This window comes from Cucurbita pepo, chromosome 16 (genome assembly GCF_057944985.1).
Source record: "Cucurbita pepo subsp. pepo isolate OVF chromosome 16, ASM5794498v1, whole genome shotgun sequence".
Classification (NCBI taxonomy): domain Eukaryota; kingdom Viridiplantae; phylum Streptophyta; class Magnoliopsida; order Cucurbitales; family Cucurbitaceae; genus Cucurbita; species Cucurbita pepo.
Window position 1 is genome coordinate 4,176,467 of NC_141813.1, and position 23,986 is coordinate 4,200,452.

Genomic DNA, 23,986 nt, shown 5'->3' on the forward strand with positions numbered 1-23,986 from the left:
TTATCAAGAAATCCTTGATTTGTTCAGTCTCAAGTTGCTTCACAACTTTTGAAAAATAAGGGTCCCTCTGTTGACCCTGAATAATTTGTTCTTACAACGTCGGACAAATAGTCATAAGAGCTAGCTGAGCTGCTGCTTTCCTGACCAACACAGCTATCTGAGCTCGTTCAAACTCCATCTGAATGTTGGGTTGTCTCGTTAGCATTGCAGATGAGTGAGCTGTCTTACGACTCAAGGCATCAGCTACCACATTAGCTTTACCAGGATGATGTAGGATCTCCACATCATAATCTTTTACCAACTCCAACCATCGACGTTGCCTCATGTTGAGCTCTTTCTGGGTGAACAGATATTTAAGACTCTTATGATCCGTATAAACTTGTATCCTCTCACCGTACAGATAATGTCTCCATATCTTCAGAGCAAACACCACAGCAGCTAACTCTAAATCATGAGTTGGGTAATTGCGTTCATAATCCTTCAATTGCCGAGAGGCATAAGCAATAACTCTCCCGTTTTGCATAAGTACGCACCCCAACCCATGCTTATAGGCATCCCTATAAATTACTAGGTTCCCAGTACCGTCAGGTACAATAAGCACTGGGGCTGACGCTAGTCTTTCCTTGAGTTCCTGAAAACTACTTTCACAAGCTCGACTCCAATCAAATTTCTTTCCTTTTCGGGTTAACTGAGTCAATGGTGCGGCAATACTTGCGAAGTCTTTAATAAAGCGCCTGTAATATCCGGCTAAACCCAGAAAACTTCTCACCTCAGTAACTGTAGTTGGTCGAGCCCGACCTATAATTACCTCCACCTTTGCTGGATCAACAGTTATACCATCATTGGATACCACATGACCAAGGAATACTACCTTTTGAAGCCAAAACTCACATTTTTAGAACTTGGTATACAATCTTTGTTTACGTAGAACCAACAAAACCTTCCTCAAATGTTCTGCATGTTCATCGTTTGTCTTGGAATAAACCAAGATATCATCAATGAACACAATGATAAAAGAATTCAGAAAGTCCTGGAATACCCGATTTATCAGCTCCATAAACACTGCAGGGGCATTAGTCAAGCCAAAGAACATCACGACAAACTCATAATGCCCATACCGAGTACGAAAAGCCGTCTTCGGTATGTCATCTTCTTTGACTCTTATCTGGTGATAACCAGAACGAAGATCAATCTTCGAAAATACCGCTGCCCCTTGAAGCTGGTCAAACAAGTCATCAATGCATGGCAAAGGATACTTATTTTTAATGGTCACCTTATTCAGCTCCCTATAGTCAATACAGAGACGGAGTGTACCGTCCTTCTTTTTCACAAACAATACTGGAGCTCCCCACGGTGACACGCTAGGTCGTATCAATCCCTGGTTCAACAACTCCTGTAATTGCAACTTCAACTCTTTCAATTCTGTGGGGGCCATCCTATAAGGAGCTTTAGAGATAGGTGTCGTCCTTGGTTCTAGTTCAATACCAAAGTTGAATTCCCGCTCTGGTGGTAAACCAGGTAACTCATCAGGGAAAACATTCAGGAATTCATTTACTACAGGTACAGTTGATACATCTGTATCCACTCGTCCCACTTCTACCACACTAGCCAGGAATGCCACAGCACCGTGACCAATCAACTTCCTAGCCTTCAAAGCAGTAATCGTCTTGGGAACACTTCCCAGCTTCGTACCCTAAAACCGGAAACTCTTTCCCATCAAGGGGTGAAAAACTATCTCCTTCTTATAACAATCGATACTGCCATGATGAGCAGATAGCCAATCCATGCCCAAAATAATATCGTAATCATACATATCTAGCACCATTAACAACACGTCTAATGGTTGGCCGGATACTTCTACTTTATTTAGTTTCACCATTTCACGGGTCATCAAAATGACTTCTGAAGGTGTAGAAACTAAAACCTCATAACCTAAAGGCTCTACTTCAAGTCAGGCTTGACAAACAAACGATGATGATATAAAATAATGCGTTGAGCCAGAATCAAATACAGTATAAGCAAAATAGCCATATATGGGTAAAGTACCTGTCACCACCGTGCTGGCATCCCCCGCTGCCTTGCTTGTCGTGGCAAAGGCTTTACCTCGAGCCTGAGGCTGTCCCCCGGCACTCGACTGACCCCTTCCTCCACCTGGAGCAGATCGCTCGAGGCGCATCACATTAGGATTCTTTGCACTACGACATACTCTGGCGAGATGACCAGTCTTACCACAGTTATAACATATCTTGTCTGCAGCATTACAAGATCCCACATGAGTTAACCCACACTTACCACAACCTGCCCTCCCTTCACCTGAGTAAGGCCGACGATCAACTCGTTGCGGTACCGTCTGCTGTTGCGAACCCGAGGATATTTGAATAAATTTTCATTTACCACTTGGTCACACCTAACTGCTAGAACCCTGATTACTCCTTGGGGTGCTAGCATCTAATTTCACCGCAGCATTATAAGCCGTAACAAAATCTTGAGAAGCATGGGCAAACACGGATCCCTGTATCTCTTGTCTAACCCTGAATAAAGAGATCTGTCTTCTCTTCCTCGGTAGCAACCATAAGAGGAACAAATCTGGATAATCGTGTGAATTCCGCCTCATATTCCTCTACTGACCTATTACCCTGTTCCAATTGCATAAAGACTTTTCGGTTTTGCAATCTCGGTAGAGCAGGATAGTATTTCTCACAAAACTTATGTCTGAAGGCCGCCCATGTGATTGGGGCTCCACCAGCCTCCATCTTCGGCTTCTTTGATTTCCACCAAAAATTGGCTGGTCCCTCTAACAAATATGTAGCACACAACACCTTATGATTCTATGGGCAGTTGTAGAATGTAAACTTTGTTTCAATACATTCCAAACACCATTCAGCTGCCTCAGGATCAGTCCCCTTTCCTCCAAACCTTGGCAGGGCAAGTTTCATGAAATCTCGTATGTACTCACTCTCCTTTGTCATACATCGTCGGCCATAAGTTACTACCCGCGATGGTGCCTCTGTCACCACAGCTGTACCAGGTAGCTCTGTCAACCGTGTTGGAGGTATTACTGTCTGAACACCTACTCCTGGTGCTTCAGACACTAATGTCGTCTGGCCCGATACAGGTGCTGTTGGAGCCGCCTGGCTTCCAAGACCAGCAAGGGCTACCTGTACCCCTTGGTCCACCCGGCTCTGCACCGCCTGATCTACTCGACTCTCAATCAATGATTGTAATGCCTCCAAAGTAATCACAACAGTCAGCTAATCTCTAGATGCCGACTGAGCAGCAGGCTCCGGAACCGCCTCTGTTGGAGCAGTTCCCTCTACAGGCTGCCCCTCATTCCCCGAGTCCACATTGGACGTACCAGGGTCTAAATTCTTAAATACCACCATATCTGTCACACACATAATTAAGTGGTCATCATCAATTCTTTTAAACTTTCATACTATTCTTTCATACAATTTAATCATACATCACTTACCTAACCGAGGCGAGATACCGCTGAGCTGGACTAAAGGAATCCATAGTGTCTATTCTAGACTATCTACAGAACCTATATTCTAGGCTCTAATACCAACTTGTAACACCCGCTCATCGTCAACGCGATTAACAGGAGTTACCGTCAACAACGACAACATACTCTAACACCCAATCATAATCTCAAAAATATTTCTAAAAAAAAAAAAAAAACATCCAGTAAACAAAAACATTTAAAACTAGTACTTTTTAAAACTTAATACGACCAAGATAAAATCCTGACACCGAAAACATAATTACATAAACAGACCCGGACATGGATTCCCAGTAGTCTCTAGCCCGCTGGTCTCGTCCTCGGTTGGCCTGCATCATCTAAATCTGGAAAGAAAAGTTATAATAATTTTGATGAGTAATTACGTTACTCAGTAAGTAGCTAGCTTATCATTCAAGAGTTCATAACTAATCTTTCCAAGTGTTTTTAAGTTTTATTCATCATTGGCTCCTAGTTCTCTTACTAGGGTCATCTGTTCGTTAATGAGGTATCTCAGCTATCTCCAGCTTAGGCTATTGACTCTCTTTTGACATGCTTATCTAGAATTTTCGGACTCGTATGTAAGACTCGCTCTCGGTCAAATACGGCCCGTCTACTAATTTCTCTAGCGGCCTGTTTATCTCATATACCAACGGTCAGGAGTACTCATACTCCCTGACTTAGCACACAGCGCGTTGGCCAGGAACTCCGCGAGAATTAGTAGACTATCATACTCATATAAATAAGCCATAGCTCAACAACCAATAAGCATATCTTAGAGTCATAACCTTTCTATTAACGAGCATAACATACTCACAGTTACTGCATGCTTTCATACATGTATCATGTTTAACACATAGAACATTCTGACAATCATTTATATCATGCTTACATCACAGGCAAGCAGTCACAATATACAATAAACACTCAATATCATCAAAGCTCATCATAAAATACTAAGCTCTTAATCAGGTAAACAACATACTCACATGTTGTAAAACAAGTTAAGAACTAGTTCAAAGATCGATACGCTACTTACTTGGTTTCGAACTCCTTTTCCCCCTTGAATGTACGTTTAATAGTATTTCAACACAATTCCTTCCTATTAGACCTATATTTTATCAATTTCAACATAAGTATAGACCAATTTTGATAGGACAGGTCAAAAAGAGTCGAACGGAACAAACCGGGAGCCAAAATACCTGCTCACGCGCCAACATAAGATCGGGGTTCGTTTCTCACGCGCCTGATCGGCGCATAGTCGCACTTCCACTCGCGGACTCCCACACGCCTCGCGTGTTCTTCAGGCGCTCGTTTTCAACCTCTCCTTCCTGCAATTTTTCCCAATCTTTTCCTTTAATACCCGTTGTGTCCTGAAGCAAAAATTTAATCTCTACAGCTCGAATTTCGTTCTGATTTCTTCTACAACATTATAGATCTCCTAACTATGGTTCTAACAAGCCCTATTTCATAATTTATTATGCAGTATGAACCAAGATATCGAGATTTAAAAGTTTGGTGATATGGGTTTTTCGTTACCTTCGAATCACCGTCCGATTCAGCTCGTGGTCGTATCCCCTTCCTCAAAGGATTCCTCAGCAACAACCTCTCTTCCTTTACCCTCGATTGACAACCAATCTTAAGCAACCAAACTCGAATTCTCATAATTTTTCCTCCTCTGTTTCCTCGGGTTTTTCCCTAATTGCTATTCTTCGTTTTTCTTCCTTTTTGAACCCTAATCAAGGCCTAATACGCTTCCACACCCTCTACTAATCCATTCATCATTCCCACGCCTTCAGCCTACGCGTCCGTCGCCCCTCATCCCCCTTTACAGCAGCTGCTTGACGCAGCTGCTTCGTTTTCATTTTTTCTTTTTTGTTTTTAATTATTATTATTATTATTATTATTATTATTAACAAACACACAACAAATAAATACAAAATACATATTATCATTATTTTAGGTTATTACAATCTACACACATTCTTTTTTTATTTTCTCTCTCCTATTATTTGTTTTATATTATTTGTTTTAATATAAATGTGAGATATTGTGCAATCCTATTGTGCAATCCTAAAAAAAATATGCCAATTAAGAACGTGCTGGTAAGGTTGAGTTTCCATCCAACCCTTCCACGCCAAATTGGAGTTAATAAAGAGTACTCGAAAACGACTTATAATTGACAATCTATATTTTATTTACATGTCCTTAGAATGCGAGTTGTTTTTTCTTTTCTCACTATTAACTTTGTATTTATTAGAAATTGTATTAACAAATTGAGAATGACAAAACTAAGTAACTGTTTAGATCTAAATAGTCATTGATATATTAATACGTAGCACATGGGTTTCATTATTGTCTTCTTTTTATAAAAATAGAGTAAACATAAATAATTTGATTTTTTTTTTTACTTCGGTATTGTTACCTAGTTCAAATAAACTTTTAAAAAATATGGATGGGAAAAACTTATTAAATAATTATCTTTTTTTAACGTTCAATTTGTTTCAAAATAACATTTGTGTGAACTCTATTAAAGTAGGATGGAAATGAGTGAAGAAGAATGGTTGAATAATTGTACAAATGATCTAATAAATTAATTAATTTTATTGCATTGAAACCCTATCAAATACATAACTAATAACTAAAAACAAAGACACAAATCATTTTCAAAATTTAGAGATCTACCAAAAACAAATAAGATACTATTATTCTTTTCAAAGTTCATATATTTATGACACACAAATCTTTACAAATTAGTGGTCCCATGGTCTAGTGGTTATGACATTGGACTTTGAATCCAATAACCTGAGTTCAAATCTCGGTGGGACCTTTACATAATAGATAAAAATTTAGAACTTGTTTAGAGAAAATTTATAAGACACAAATTTTATGAACATCTATGGTCCCATGGTCTATGGATACAAAGATGAAAGTAATGATACATTAGGAGATTGTCCCATGGTCTTCGCCTTGGGCATTTCTCCCCTCGATTTCTTTATGAAACTTAAAGATGGTGATGTCTTAAAGCGCGTGGTCTTAATTTTGGAATTTGATCCTCCGTCTGCAACTTATTCAAGAAAGCAGAATTTTGTTTCCTTAGGCAACCTTATCTAAGACGTATTAACTCTCGATTTCTTCATTAAAAGCGCTCAACTTAATATTCTAAAGCTAAAGAAAGGGTCAATTTTGAAGAAAATGGATTGTAAGTAAGACTTCGATCCTTACTCCCAAATTTTAAACGAAAAATAATTTTCTTCAATTGGACTTGCTCTGAGTCTTGTTAACCTTCGTGGTCTTCTACGGAAATATTCCTTAGAGGTTCGAAAATCGAACATGATAGGTTTCTAGAAAAATTTGCATATAGCCTCTTATTTAATTTTCGAGCTTCAACCATCTTCCTTTAAAGACGGACCAAATTGAGAAGTTGTGTTTGAGGCACCTTCAACACTTTATTTCATCACCAAACTTGTGGGTAGTCTCATTCAAAAGCAGGGTTTGAAGGAAAATGGTTGACTATGGCTCTCAAATTTGGAAGAAATCCTGCGAGTAAGGAACCCAAAATCTTAGAGGCTATAACAACTCACAGTTGAAGGCTCGACTTAGCTCGATTCTTGCTCCAAACGAAAGCTCCTACTTCAGGCTTTATAGAGAGAGCTTAAATCGACGTTAAAAACTTCTAGATTGTCGTGAATTTGAGATTGAATTTTATAAAATTTATGCCAAACATATTTTCTCTAATTAGTGGGGAAGTGATCTCCATTTTAAATTTGGTCGTTGGATTCGATGAGTTGTGTCTCTTCTACAACATACTTAGAAGGCCATTTGAATATGTCATGATTCAAAGATTTTATACAAAGTTACGAGGCCATTGGAATATGTCTAGATTTAACCGAGATTTGGGGTGGTAAATGTCCAACATACCCCTATAAGAATTCTAAAATGTTTTCAAGATTACAAAAAACCTCAATTGTTAAATAAACTTTTTAAGAGACCCATTTATGACCTTAACGGTAAGTATTTAAGATCATATGAGAAAATTAGAGCGTGTTTGACGTATGAACTTAAGAAAAATGACGAAACAACCCTTAAAAACCTTTTATAAGAATCAAGGTTTGTTATGAATATCAAATGACAAGATGTGTATATGAAACTATTCTTAAGTATCTCAAGTTTTACTACATATAAGAACATTTATTATGCTTATGCAATATCAGTCTTAAATGAGAGTTTTATTAAGAAATTTGAGGAATGAGAGTTTTCTTTTTTAAGATGTTTATGCACAAATAGTAAGAGGAAGCTTTGAGGTTGTATGAGCAAAGTGGTCAATGATTAGATACTTTAGCAAGATTTGGAGTATGTGACTTAAAAGATAAAGTAATACATAGAGACTAATCAAGTCATGATCAGTTAAAGGAAGAAACCAAATCACGAGGAATAAATTAGGAAGGTTTGGATTAAGGTTGAATGTTATATCTAAGTTATTCCAACATTAATACCAATACGAGATCCGAGCCGTGAATCTACTTGAATTTTTTTAGATTATGGCCACGACAACTTGGTAGAGTTAAGGTAGACCGAGCCATAGACACATGAGCTACTAAGTCAGGACTTCACACTCCTTAACATTTGTTTTAGAGAGCAATAGCTCTAGTCATTAAGAGGAAAGAATGGGCCCACACGACGATATATTTTACATTAAGAGTTGATCTAGATAGTTATTAAAAAGAAAAAAAAAAACATGCATACATGTAGAAACAAGGGTTCCCTCAAGCATATGAACCAAGAAGGCAAGGTTAAAAGGTTTTCTAGGAGTTCGAGATAGTTGTGTGAGATAGAGTGATGTTGTTGGGCTCACTAATTTCCCATAGCTTAAGTAATTTCCCATAGATATTGAACAAGGTTTCTAAACTTGTTTTATAAGTGTTCATATTGATTAGAGGAGGCTAATCAAAGACAAAAAGATAACAAGATAAGCCCTTAAGCCAACTTGATACCTCTATATAAAGAGGTCGGATTGTGAGATCCCACAATAGTTGGAGAGGGGAACATTCTTTATGAGGGTGTGAAAATTTCTCTATGCGTTTTAAAAGCGTAAGGTAATCCCGAAAATCAAAAGAAGAAAATATCTGCTAGCGATGAGCTTGGGCTATTACAATGTGCAAAGCCACGAGCACATGTCATCATACAACACACAATTATAACCAAATGATGGTAAGTTCACTTACTTGGTTAGCCTAAGCTGAAGCTACTACGACCATTTGACGTTAGCTTAATGCTGGCCTCTAAATTTTAATTTTGCCTAAGAAGTCCAACAATCATAAATTAAAATTCTACCATGGAAATTAACTCACCCATAAAGTAATTTAAACTTACTCATAAGTATATAAACTAACGAAACCTTAATTTTTAACGCGAAGGTCGTAGGTTTGACAATTACATAGGCAAAAATTTTCATTAATTCTTAATAATATCTTTTCATGATACGGGGTTACAAAACTACGAACTTTAAACCGACGTGACCTGCGAGGTAACCTTTCACAATTTTTCTTTAGATCTGAGTCGTGATATGTTCGTCTATGAAGGATGAAATTTTGAATTTTTCTTTAGATCTGAGCCGTGATATGTTATTCTATGAAGGATGAAATTTTGAGGATTTCTGAGAGAAGAACGAAATTTCTTTAGATCTGAGACGGGATATGTTCGTCCATGAAGGATGAAATTTTGAATTTTTCTTTAGAAGTGAGGCGTGATGTGTTATTCTATGAAGGATGAAATTTTGAGGATTTTTTAGAGTCCTTTCAGGAACAAGAAGGAGGTAAATGAGGATTTTTGGGAGTCCTTTCAAATTTTGAGGATTTCTGATAGTCCTTTCCGGAACAAGAACAACTTTTGACGATTCCTGAGAAATTTTGAAGATTTCTGAGAGTCCTTTCAGGAACAAGAACGAGGTAAATGAGGATTTCTGGTAGTCTTGGGAGTCCTTTCAAATTTTGAAGATTTCTGATAGTCATTTCCGGAACAAGAACAAATTTTGAAGATTTTTGAGAAATTTTGAGGATTTCTAAATTTTTTAGGATTTATGAGAGTTCTTTTAGGAACAAGAAGGAGGTAAATAAGGATTTCTGGGAGTTCTTTCAAATTTTGAGGATTTTTAAGATTCCTGAATTTATGGGAGTCCTTTCAAATTTGAGGATTTATGAGAGTTCTTTTAGGAACAAGAAGGAGGTAAATGAGGATTTCAGATTTCTGGGGGTCGTTTCAAATTTTGAGGATTTGTGAGAGTTCTTTCAGGGGACTCTCAGGAACAAGAACAAATTTTAACGATTTATGAGAGTCCTTTCAGGAACAAGGAGGTAAATGACTTTCACAATTTTGCATTAAATATGAGCCGTTCGATATGTTCTTCTATGAAGGATGAAATTAGAGGATTTCTAAGATTGATTTCATGAACAAAAAGGAGGTAAATGGATTGACTTTGAAGGCCAGATTTAGTATTGCGACTGTCAGTAGAGAAAATTTTTCGGCAAGCCACATGTTAACTTGCGGGACGGAAAGCGCATCAGACAACCGGAAAGCCGCGTGTCAGACAGCCTGAGGGACACGTATTGACAATTGGGTGGAATAACGCGTAAGGCACGTTGTAAAGTGACGCGTCTCCACTCGATATGCGACACGCGGTAGCTCTTCTGACCCACGCCCACGTCTAACCCAGTTTGACTCGAAGGATGTTCGACCCGATCTGCATGGTGCAACGCTTCAATGTAAAGAATTTCACTTCCTAGCGCGCACCTCCGGTTTTGAACCCACGACTCATCAGCAGCTAACCTCTCTTTCTCCACACCTTCTTCAATTCTCTTCACAATCTCATAAATCCTTCCCGTTCTCTTCCCTCTCCTATTTGAGATAGAAAGAACTCTCACTCAGCTCCGCCACTTCCTTCTCTAACCTCTAAATCTCCATTTCTAAAAGCTTTCTTTTCCTTTTCAATCTCTACTTTCTCCTTTAAAAGGCGTCCGTTCAGCGATTTCAACGTCTACAACTGAGACTTCTCCACAGATTTATCCATGGCATTGTTGCTCTAAATCTCTGTTCTCCTTTTGATGATCTGGAAGTTTCTTTGTCTCGTTCGTCGAACGCGTGTTCAATCAAGATTCCTTCTTCGATTTTCTATTCTCCGATATCGTGATTTTGCCAAATTTGTTGCGTATCCCCTAGTTTCCAACGGCTTCCACTGCCTCACAACTACCGCCATCGTCTTTTGCTCTGCCGTGTTCTTTCGCTTTCAGATCCTCATTTTGAGCCATCAAGAGAAGACCTTCGTTTGTTGCGTCATCCAAGGCTAGGTTGATTTTTTCTTCCACCTTTTTATCAGCTCGAAGATCTTTTACAAAATGCCCCTCTGCCACAATTGTAACATTTGTCGGAGTTACAATCGTTTGCATAGTGACCATATTTGTGACATTTGTAGCACTGAATGTTGGAGTAAATTGATCGGTCGTCTCTTCCTCGACTGTGTCCTCTTCCAAGTCAATTTTCTTGGCTCGACTGTCCCTTCTTCTTATAGTATCCTTCATGACTGCTGCCTTGACCACCATGACCAGTTTTACTACTTTCACGGCCAAAACCTCTACCTTCAAAATTTTAAGAGTAGAGTACATTTTCATCTTTGATTGACGCCTTGGTTTGAAGTGCTTGATCGAGTGTTTCCTTCTTCTTCTTCTTACGTTGCTCGTGTGCCTCGAGAGAACCAGCTAGCTCATCGACTGTGAACATCGCTAGGTCCTTTAACTCTTCTATCGCGCATACAACATTCTCAAAGTTGTTGGTTAATGACCTTAAAATCTATTCCAAAACCCGCGTCTCGGCTAACATTTCTCCATTTCGGTTGAGTTGGTTTACAACAGTTTGTACATGCGTGATGTAGTCAGATACACTTTCTGACTCCTTCATCTTCATGCTCTCCAACTTGCCAAGAAGAGTTTGGAGACGCACTTGCTTGACTCGGTCGATTCCTTTGAACACTTTTCCTAAAGTGTCCCACACTTCTTTTGAAGTAGTTGCACTAGCAAGCTTCTCAAAGCCCGACTCGTCAACGACTTGGAACAACATGTATAGTGCCCCTTATCCTTTTATCGCTCCTCTTTCAACGCTTTGTTTCGTGCCGCTGTATAACCCGTGGTATCTTTTGGTTCTTCTAACCCTTCTTCGACAACCTCCCATGCATCTTGAGAACCGAGAAAAGCTTTCATATGAATGCTCCAATGCTCATAGTTTGTCTTCGTTAGTTGCGGTAGTGGTATTTGACCCGTCACATTCACCATTGGTTTGATACAAATTTGTGAAAGAAAACTCATAAATTTGTGAAATAAATCTCCCACACACTAACAATAGAAGGAGACAAATAACACTTTGTTTATCTCGAAAAACAATCTTCTATTGCTTCTCTGTTTCTTTTCTTTTTTTCTCTGCTCTGCTTTATGGTTTTACCACCGTAATAACAAATGTATTTATAAGGTCTTCTAAAACTAAATATAGACATCGGGATGCCACTGTTCCTAACCCATAAAAAGTCATTGTTCATGTAAAGATTCTTGTCCTTTCATCTTCAACACTCTTGGCCTTTTCATCTAAGACTGACTCATAGATTTAAAGCCCCTAAAATTCTCCATGGGGAATCCGATCCCTGCCACTTCCTTGAGATTAATCCCTTACCCTGATCCCCACACAAATAAATAGAGAATTTCATGGAAATGGAGAATGAAATAGATGGTGGGGATGATCACAGGGAATGGACATTGCTACCTGTGGCCCCTGCACATGTCGTGTTTTATGATTGTATGACATATACTATGTTATGTATATGCTATGATATACAATACTTTGGCTAATTACGTATCACCATCAGCCTCACGATTTTAAAATATGTCTACTAGGATGAGGTATCCACAACCTTAAAGAAAATGCTTGGTTCCCTCTCCAATTGCTAGCAGATATTGTTTTTTTTTTTCCTGTTACTTATCGTTGTATGTCTACAAGTTTTAAAACGCGTCTATTAGGGTGAGCTTTCCACATCCTTATAAGGAATGCTTCATTCCCCTCTACAACCAATGTTAGATCTCAAAATAAATAGTCAAGATGGCCGAGTGGTCTAAGGCTTTGTACTCAAGTTTTTGTCTTTGTGAGAGTGCGTGGGTTCAAATCCCACTTTTGACAACTTTATATTAACTATTACCGTAAGTTTTTTCTATACTTGGAGTAGGCATATGTAATCTTATATTCTCACAAATTGCTAGTTTAATCTCTCCACTTTTGATTTTTTATTAAACAAATTGCTAGTTTAATCTCTCCACTTTTGATTTTTTATTAAATGATTAGTTTGTCAAATTTCTAATACTTACACAGTAAGTTTTTTCTATACTTGGAGTAGGCATATGTAATCTTATATTCTCACTTTGTCAAATTGCTAGTTTAATCTCTCCACTTTTGATTTTTTATTAAATGATTAGTCTGTCAAATTGCTAGTTAAGAGTTTAAAGGCATACTTACTTGGTCTGGCAGGGAGTCCTCCTAAGCTAGGCCATAGAGCGTCTGATACCACTCTGTAAGGATCAGGCTGTCGCGATTGTTCTAAAAGACGGGTAAATGTTTTGTGAAATAAACAAAGAAATTTAAAAAAACTATATTTACATAATATCGTTTATACATAAGTATTTAAAAACACAACGTACTAGTTAAAACACAAAATAAGGAATGGGCACAAAACATTTTAAAACAAGAGGGTTGAGGACAACAAGTGAGGTTTGTCTATGGCACCTGCTTCAGAGTCTGCTCCCGACCTCGACCAACTCCTGATTACCTAAAAAAAAATGGAGAATAAAGAATGAGACAAAGACTCTGTAAGTAGTCTACCTGTAGGCTCTTAATCGTGTCCTTAATATTCTAGGGTACCACATTCTTTGTTGTTGTCTTGTTCTGGTTCTTGTTATTGTTGTAAGTACTTAAGTTCTCCAGTTCTTGTTCTTGAGTTGGGGTTCTTATCTTGATTATCGTGAGGACCTTGGTCCCTGGATTATGAAACGTTGAAGGACCTTAGTACATTGTTCTTGGTTCTTGGTTCTGGTCCTTAGAACTTGGATCTTGATCCATGTTCTAGCCCTTGATCTTTCTCTTATTTCTGGTACTTTCTTTGTTCTTGTTCTGTTCTTGATTCGTTCTCCAAGACACTCCCCCTAGGATTTACGGCACTAGCTATGCACCTAACAATCATGTGTCCAAGTCTTTATGCGTTCCAAGCGATACAGTCTTAACCTACGTTCATGGTTTCATGAGTTCCAAGTGACGTAGTCTTAACCCGCATCTTAGGGCTTGCCCTCTGATACCGTCTGCTAACCTATGCCCAAGGCTTCATGCATTCCAAGCGGCATAGTCTGAAAACCACCATCCAAGACTTCTTGAGTTCCAAGAGATGTAGTCTAATCCTGCATCAAGGGCTTGCCCTATGATAGTCTGAACACCTACGCCCAAGCCTTCATGCTTTCCAAGCAGCGTAGTCTAAGTTATGAGCACGTTGTACCGTGGGAGGTCTTAGGAGTTTTTGATTCTTCGCCAGGGTAACTTACTATATTCTTGTTTCATCATGGCACTAGACTACTCCCCATGATAAACCATAAAGGTCATGTGGTCGGTGCATACATGAATATGGCATCCTGCAAATCTTTTGGATACTCGTAACATAGTGCAGGGCATCTCTTCTAGGTGAGAGAAATGAGGCCAATCATGATATTCTGCAAAGGAAACATGGTGCAGGGCATCCCACCTAGAAGAAGAAATCTTGGGCCACAAAAAGCATTGCTTGGTAGGAGGTCATAGGTCACTTTGGACATGATTAGACTTTTTGTGTCTAAGGACCTTGGTCCCTTATCCTTGAGTGGTACCTTGCATCTTCTTACTTGGGTAGTTGTAAAGCTTGTGTGGTATTGTTCTTGGTTCTCAATCTTGTAAGTTTCTAAGGTTCGTAATTCCTTGAGGCAGAAGTTGTAACTTTCACTTGTAACCATATGAACCCATCTTAGCATGAGTTATTCTAGAAGGTCATAGATTCCTAAGGAGTTCTTTAGAGGGTTCTAGAAGAGTCTTGATTCTTGTAGTGTTTCCTTTAGGTGTTTCTTGGGTCCTAACTTGGTTTAGGTTCCAAACTTGCTCCAATCAACTTGAAACCTCAAACATATCTTCATGTTCTTCATACTAGACCTTATAAGAAGTACGAAACCATTTGGAACACGTATAGACCTTGGATTTTCATAAGTCGTCCTAGGGGCATTTTGGTCATTTTACCCATAATTCTTAGTTTTGCTACTTAACGTGTTCCAATAGCTTTCAAATTTTCATAAGTCATCCTAGGAGTTCATTTAGTGGGTTATTTTAATGTTACTTAAATCCTGAGCATTTTGATCAGTTCAGGGCCTTAACTCACATTTCTTTTTGTTTTTCTTTCATATATCCTAAATTCAGGGTTCATATGGAAAATCGAATGGATTCCTACAAGTATTTTTTAACAAAATGTCCAAGGTCACTATTTACCTCGTCGTCGACATTTGGGATTTCCGTTCTTGAGCTTTCAGTATCCGAATTATCTCAAATTTCCTTCCACACCATAAAGATTTTCGTGAGGACCGGTCAGGAAGGAGGTTAAAATTGAGAAAACCGAGGGAAGGTCAATATATACCTATCTTTGACTTTTATTGGTCAAAGTTTGACCTTTGACTTTGGACTTCATCTTCTTCATTGGTAGCTAGAAAAATCTCGATTTTTTCTTATCAGACCCCTCTGGTTTTACCTTTTTACAGCTATATATAGACATTTAATGGATTCAATTGCTCCACGAAACCTTTAGATGAAGTTTGAAGCAAGATGTAGAGACCAAGTTCATACCTTTTTGTGGTATGTAGCACAAGTTATAACCTTCCAAAGTTTGTCGGAAAATATGTTTCTCGCCAGAGTATATCTAGAAATCTTTTGTTGGGCAACCGATTATAATCCCATATGAAATATGTAGGAGTTGGTAGGAAGGAAAATGATTAACCATAGCCCTCGAATTTGGAAGAAATTCGAGAAAGAAAAACTCATAATCTAAGAGCTTCAAACTCGAGTTTTAGGAATTCTCATCACTTGATTCTTGTCTTAAAACTTTGCCCCAACTTCAGACTTTATAGGGGAAGTTTCCACCGACATTGAGAGCTCCAGAATCGTCGTGATTTGGAATTTTCTGGATAATTCGTCGAAAATATCCTCTCCGGTTAGCGAGCTACCAACTTCGAGTTTGAACTCCGACTGTTGGATTTGATAATCTTTGAACGTTCTAGATTGTATCCAAATTTAGAGAAAATCCAACGACACGATTTTGAGATTCGAAGGACTTTGTGCAGATAGTCACATGCAGAGGTTTTTATTATCAGCAGAATGACACTTTTGTAATTATCCATATAATCAGGGTAATTTTGTAATTTCCCACTTTCATAATATTTTATTATTATTTTTCTCGTCATAATTTTCCTAAAAATTTCTTCATCTCTTGTTGGTCATTTTTCCGTCCTTGAGCATCTTGAAATTCCCTCTAGATAAGGAATTAAATATCCGAAAATTTCCTTAAAAATTGGGAAGTGACATTTTCGTCCTTTTCGCTTATGCTTTCATTCCCAATACTTCTCCAAAGGCCTTATTCCGTACAGTTACTCATTAGAGTATAGAAATGACTTGCTTAAGACCCTTTTCCTTGCTTAATCCTCTTGATTTCTTTATTGGCTCCTTTCGGTCTTACATGTGTGGCTTTGCTTCATTTTTGGGGTGTTGCAACTTCTTACCTCGACCGACCACCAACAAACAACTAAAAAAGAAATGTAGAAATTTAAAATAAACAGACGACTGGATTCCTTGGTACGACACCCTCTGTGACCACATCTTTTTGTTTCGTTTGTTCATAAATTATGTTGTCAGTTTAGGTTCATTTTGATGGTGTTACTACAACACGTACAGAAGCAATTTGGATCTTAGGCACTCTAAGTACATCAATTATAGTAAATTAGCTAGCATCTTCAAAAGCATTAAAACTTGAATACTAACCTTTTGTAGTTCAAATTCCTTTTTCCTCACGAACGGTTTCGAACCACCACTAGTATCTTCCCTACTATTCTCCAGCCTTAGAACCAGATTGTGGAATCCGTGAGTGATGAAACTTGATAGAAATTTAGTATATGTAAACGGAGAGTTTTGAGAGATTTTCTCAAAGTTTTTCAAGAAGAATTTCCTTGTACCTTGATCACTCTATTTATACAGTCATATTTGCATGTTCATGCTAATTTGAGATTACCACATTTTGACACTCAAAATTTCCCTCAAATTTGTGGGGTTTATTTGGCAAACATGCAAGTTTGGTTAAACCATATATTGACATTCAATATTCCACCAACTCAAACATGGATTTTTCCATTAGGTGAATAAACATTTTGACTTTTTTTAATTTTAATTCAACAATTAATTTAAATAATTAGTTTCAAATCAAAATAATATTAAATGATTAATTAAAAATTAATTAATATTAACATTAAATAAAATGCCAATCCCAATCAATTCTGGCATATATTGATTATTCATAATTAAAATATTTAAATCTTATTTAAATATCTCAAATTCTATCTTTTTGTACAATTCATAATTAAAACAAAATGAGGTTAATATATCGTATGTATTTAGCGTGTATTCCCTAATTTGAATTCGAACACTTGAACGGTTTTGATTTAATAGAAAAGGAAAATTACTAAAACATTATAACTCAATTCAAGGGTTTTGATTCAATAGAAAAGGATAGATAATATTACCCATGAAATCTCATTGAGATGCTTCATGATTAGAAATCACAACCTCCATAATAGTATGATATTGTCCACGTTAAAAAATAAGTTCTAGTTGTTTTACTTTTGGTTCTCTAAAAGGCATCACACCCTAAGCATCACACTAATGGAAATAGTAATTCTTACTTATAACAATAAGCAGTTAGGATGGCCTATTGCCTTGTTGGCTTCATTCCCCTTTCTACACCCTATTAGCTTGTTGAGTGGGCATCGTCGTATTGCCTGAAACGATTCTCACACCAGGCTTGTAGTGGGATTTATTTCAGCTATCGGTGCTACTGGAGGTGCGCAGCCTGAGGTAGCACAACTTAAGGTTCATCCGTCCTAGTCTCTAAATCTTCACGAGGTGGGCTATCTTCACCTCCACCTCTTCCTCTACCTCTAATACAGGGTGGTCTCCTTCCTCGTCGTCCTCTTCAGTGTCCTTATGTGGCATGATTCTAAAACCAATATATAATTTTTCTTAAGTCTATATCTCCCTAACATAAATTTCATCATATCACATATAATCACAACATATAATTTAGCAAACATGACATTCATAAAAATACAACTAGGTGGAACATAATGCTACAATAAATCATATAATTAAAGCTCAACATATTTGATACTAAATTACATCAATATTAGTAAACAAGAAAGCACATGCAATTAAAGACATTTCTTTTTCTTATCTTATACAAGACATACCTGACGGTGACGGGACATTGATGGTGAAACCATGGAACGTGCCAAGCCTATCTCGTAGGCAAGTCTACCGAATCTATAACCTAGAGCTTTGTTACCAACGGTAACGACCCTAGATTTCTATTAGCCTAAAGTTGCTACCGTCATCATATCCTATGCTCTTATACGAAATTAAACATTTAAACTTCATCTTAAAACACAAACTTCATCTTAAAATACTGTAATGGACTTACTCATTTGAAAGCATCTTTAAAACAAAATAAATAAATAGTAACTAAAACAATTAAAACATCAAAGTAAAATTGCCCTATACTAACCTATGCCTACGAAAATAAAAGTACACACAAGTAGCACAAGGCTTGAGTATTTTATGAAATACTCCTATGTGACCCACTATTGAGGCTAGGGAATGCAAACACATGCAACTAATGATCTTAGGAACCTATTGTTAAAAATATCATAGGGGTAGCCTCCATTCCAGAAAAAATTGGATGTGTAGTACTTCCCTACACATGACTCACACGTGCGAGCATGGATCTCCAGATGGTTCGCACCCTCTAGACCCATCATAGTCGAGCTAACTGTCTGTAGCGACGTCTAGGGGTCACCAGACCCCTGAGTGTCATGCAAGGCATGATGATGATCATCATCGTAGTGTAAGCATCCGTACTCATGATCATAAATGGGAAGTAACTTGATGTATATGTACACACAAAATGCATGAGGTCCCTAGGGTTTTTCATCTTTAGAACATTTTTATGACACAACCCTATATGCACTTCACATATTACTCTAAGTAATATGCATGCCTTGGCCTTCATACGTTCATCATCATTAACATTGGCTAGGGTTGTATCTTAAAAAAACTCAGTCTCATAGTGCATCATGTCATTTAATACATCCACCACGTCTTCATACGGAATAATGTCATATTAATCAATCTTATAATCTTCCATCTTACATCGTCATGTTATCATGCATCATCATCATCATATCATCATGATACAACGTCATCATGTAACATCATCATATAACATAATATAACATCATACAACATCATCAAATAACATAGTCATAGTCATCACCTCATAAAATATAAAGCATAAATGACACGTGCAAGGACCACTGGCCCCTTGTTCAAGACCTGGAGTCAATGCTTAAGGGAACTACCTCTCTTCTATCCCTAAAAGTGGGTAGGAGTGAATTTCGTCTTGCACCCCATGTCCCCAGCCATTCACCCAGTCTTACCTCTAAAATGGGAGGCCTATTGAGTCGGCGAACTAGAGCCACTCTCACCCATTCAAATCTAAGGATAATTCTGAATAAACAAGAGTTCATTGTTAGCTAAGGATTAAAACCGAGTTACCTAGATTATCGAATGAAAAGAAAATGAGTCTCAACAGTAAACGACATTATAAAGTGAGAGTGGTTTTCTTCATGGTCTGATCTTATGCAATACTCATTGCATAGGACGCCCCCACTCACATGTCTCCACATGTACAATTTAGTGATCACATTGTTTATATCATATACAAAAGTGAGCCGCATCCATAGTGTCCCCAAAATAAGGTACTCAGCCTTATCCTTATACTATAGATCATTTTGACCATATACTTGAACTTGATCCACTCTTATGTCTCTACATATAGTTCAAGTAATCATACTATAGCTAGAGTGTTCTTAGTTTATTGGATTTAGATTAATGATCGGAAAGTTCACTTTATTCAATAACAATCTTTACTGAATAAACAACAATAATAACTTTATTGAAAATAGAATATGTTTTTGTTTACAAACTATGAGTTTTTGGATATAAAACCCAACAGTTTCCTATTAAAACGTCCGTCTCACTTCGTTAGTAATTTACATTTCTAATCTAATTTAACTTGAACTTCATAAATAAGACGTTATACTGACCTTAAATATTTATATTAGAGTCAAAATAAGCTTCGGAAGGGCAAAAAATGTAAAGGTCGGTGTCAAAATGTCAAACCAAGCCTAATACATCAGTTTTTAGCCTAGGACTCCGAGAGGCTGAGCCGAAGGAGCCAGTGTATGCAACAGTGACCCTGTCGCTGAGGGATGTTGACATATGAGCAGGTTGGGAATTGGTTCAAGGTGCGGGTCTCGAATGTTCATGTGGGCACACAGGTCTGTGTAGTGGATCCGTGGGTTGGGCTGTGTTCTGTGTATTTGGGCTTGAATGTGTGTTCTGTGTATTTCGTCTTCTCCATTCATTTCTACGCATTTTCCTTTCTTCATTCCTCCATATCAAAACTTGTTGTCTACATCTAGTTTCTTCTCCTTCTTTCTCATGGTGTTAACCGTATTTATACGTTGGATCCTATGGTCGTCATCTCGACGGTGCCTTGCATATCTTGAAACCTTTCATGGTCTTGGTCCTCGCATACATGCCCATTGACCTGGGCTTCAACTAGCATACACGACGGTGCCTTGCATATCTTGAAACCTTTCATGGTCTTGGTCCTCGCATACATGCCCATTGACCTGGGCTTCAACTAGCATACACTCATGCAGTTGGTATACCATGGAGGGAAGGGAGTGCATGTAGCATGTAGTAAGGGAGTGCATGTAGTATTGTGGTGTATACAATATCGCGTATCATAACATCATTGTGAACAATCAAAAGGAGGACACTTGCAACCGTCACTAAGTATGAGCCGCTCACACTTCAAACAATTCACCTTATGTTAATTTGGTGTAGGTAGACTTATTCCCATCGCTAAAAGGAGGGTTTGAACCTCTGACCTTGTGGTTAACAACCACATGCTCTAACCAACTAAGCTATTCCAACTAATTATTTGTAATAGCTTAAGCCCACTACACTCTTATAAGCAATGTTTCATCCCCTCTCTAACCAATGTTGGATCTCTAACCAACTAAACTATTCCAACAAATTATGAATATTAGCCTAGATATTGTCTACTTTGACTCATTCCATATCGTCGTCGACCTCACGGTTTTAAAACACGTCTAATAGTAAGAGATTTCCACATGCTTATAAGAAATGTTTCATCCCCTCCCCAACTGATGTGGGATTTTACAATCCACCCCCTTGTGTTTCCAGCAACCTCATTGGTACACCACTCGATGACTAGCTTTAATACAATTTGTTACAAACCAAGCCCACCTCTTTCAGATATTGTCTACTTTTGCTAATTACGTATCATCATCAGCCTCTCGATTTTAAAATATGTCTACTAGAAAGAGATATCCACAACCTTATAGGAAATGTTTGGTTCTCCTCTCCAATTGCTAGCAAATATTGTTTGTTTTGGCCTATTACGTATCGTCGTAAGTTTAAATGTTTTCAAATGCGTCTTTTAGGGAGAGGTTTCCACACCCTTATAAGGAATGCATCATGCCGCTCTCCAACCAATGTTAGGGCTCACAATAAATAGTTAGGATGGCTAAGTGGTCGAAGGCATTAGGAGTCAAGTTTTGGTCCTTGTGAGAGTGCGTGGGTTGAAATCCCACATTGGATAACTTACTTAGAAAGGTTTTCTTTTATAAAGTGCTATTCTTTTATTAAGTTGATTCAAAATTTCTATTCAAAAGATGTTTTCCACTACCTTAAGGAATGAATTCATTCATATTAGCAGAACCTCCGACCTTGTTGTTAAAGCCCACACGCTCTAACAAACTGAGCTATTCTAGCTAATCATTTGTAATAGCTCAAGCCCCGACCTTGTTGTTAAAGCCCACACGCTCTAACCAACTGAGTTATTCTAGCTAATCATTTGTAATAGCTCAAGCCCAGACCTTGTTGTTAAAGCCCACACGCTCTAACCAACTGAGCTATTCTAGCTAATCATTTGTAATAGCTCAAGCCCAGACCTTGTTGTTAAAGCCCAGCTCTAACCAACTGAGCTATTCTAGCTAATCATTTGTAATAGCTCAAGCCCAGACCTTGTTGTTAAAGCCCACACGCTCTAACCAATTGAGCTATTCTAGCTAATCATTTGTAATAGCTCAAGCCCAGCATCAGTAAATATTTTCAGCCTTGGCTCTTATGTATTACTGTCAACTTCACAGTTTTAAAAGCATCTATTAGGGAGTGGTTTCCACATCCTTATGAGGGATGTTTCTTCCCCTCTCCAACCTATGTTCGATCACACAATCCATCTACTAACAAATATTGTCCGATTTTGTCCATTACGTATCACCATCAACCGAACAATTCTAAAATGAGTCTACTAGGGAGAGGTTTCCACGTCCTTATAAGGAATATTTCGTTCCCTTTTCCAATCGCTAAAAAATATTGTCCATTTTTTCCCATTATATATTGACGTCAGAATCATTTTAAATCACGCTTACCGGAGAGATGTTTAAAGACTTATAAGTTATACTTCATTCACCTCTCCAACGAATGCGGGATCAGAGGGTGTGCGTTCAAATCCCACTTCTGACAACTCAAATTAAGGTAAAATAAAAATACAATCTTATCATTATTGAAATCAATTGAACTCACTAGAGATTTAAAATGGCCACGATGTGATTTTCCAAGCTTCTACAAAAGTTAGTATTGTTCAAGTTTACCCTTACGCCTGAATCTCAAGGACACTCTGATTTTCTGTACTACCTGAGTGCATAGCAAAAGATGAGTTGTGAGCCTTTGTCAATATCTCGTTCCTTAATTCTCCCACTAGGCCCTCTATTAACTGACTCATAATTACCTATATTAAAAAAAATCAGCTTCAAAAAGGTAAAAAACGTAAAGGTTGGTGTCAAAAATGTCAAATCGAGCCAAATATGTCATTTTTTAGCCTAGAATTCCGAGAAGCTGAGCCGAAGGGGCCGGTGTATGCAATAGTGATCCTGTCGTTGAGGGACATTGACACATGAGCAAGTCGCGAAGTGGGTCGAGGCACGGGTCTTGAATGTTCATGCCCCTCTGCCACAATTGTAACATTTGTCGGAGTTACCATCGTTCACATAGTGACCATATTTGTGACATTTGTAGCACTGAATGTTGGAGTAAATTGATCGGCCCCCTCTTCCTCGACTGCGTCCTCTTCCACGCCAATTTTCTTGGCTCAACTATCCCTTCTTCTTATAGTATCTTTCATGACTGCTGCCTTGACCACCATGACCATTTTTAATACTTTCATTGACACAACCTCTACCTTCAAAATCTTGAGAGTAGAGTATCTTTTCATCTTTGATTGACACCTTGGTTTGAAGTGCTTGATCGAGTGTTTCCTCCTTCTTCTTCTTACGTTGTTCGTATGCCTCGAGAGAACCGGCTAGCTCACCGACTGTGAACGTCGCTAGGTCATTTGACTCTTCTATCGCGCATACAAGATTCTCAAAGTTGTTGATTAATGAGCTTAAAATCTTCTCCAAAACCCGCATCTCGGCTAATATTTCTCCATGCCGGTTGAGTTGGTTTACCACAGTTTGTACATGCATGATGTAGTTAGATACATTTTCTGACTCCTTCATCTTCATGCTCTGCTCTCCAACTTGCCACGAAGAGTTTGGAGACGCACTTGCTTTACTCGGTCGATTACTTTGAACACTTTTCCTAAAATGTTCCACGCTTCTTTTGAAGTAGTTGCACTGGCAAGCTTCTCAAAGCCCGACTCGTCAACGGCTTGGAACAACATGTACAGTGCCCCCTTATTCTTTGATCGCACCTCTTTTAATGTCTTGTTTTGTGTCGCTGTATAACCCATGGTATCTTTTGATTCCTTTAACCCTTCTTCAACCACCTCCCATGCATCTTGAGAACCGAGAAGAGATTTCATATGAATGCTCCAATTCTCATATTTTGTCTTTGTTAGTCACGGTAGCAGCATTTGGCCCGTCACATTCGCCATTGGCTTGATACCAATTTGTTAAAGAAAACTCACAAATTTGTGAAATAAAT

The 23,986-nt window shown here is 38.1% G+C and overlaps 1 long non-coding RNA gene and 1 other non-coding gene across 2 annotated transcripts; one reads left to right on the forward strand and one right to left on the reverse strand.

Moving 5' to 3' along the window:
• Positions 1-3,799: 3,799 nt before the first annotated feature.
• LOC111784021 (uncharacterized) lies at positions 3,800-4,778 on the reverse strand. Its single transcript, XR_015412049.1, has 3 exons — positions 4,702-4,778; positions 4,539-4,610; positions 3,800-3,846 (listed from the first exon to the last, which is right to left on the reverse strand). It is a non-coding gene; the product is annotated as an uncharacterized LOC111784021 (long non-coding RNA).
• Positions 4,779-6,257: 1,479 nt separating this feature from the next.
• Positions 6,258-6,329, forward strand: TRNAQ-UUG (transfer RNA glutamine (anticodon UUG)). Its single transcript has one exon. It is a non-coding gene; the product is annotated as a tRNA-Gln (tRNA).
• The last annotated feature ends 17,657 nt before the right edge of the window (positions 6,330-23,986 follow it).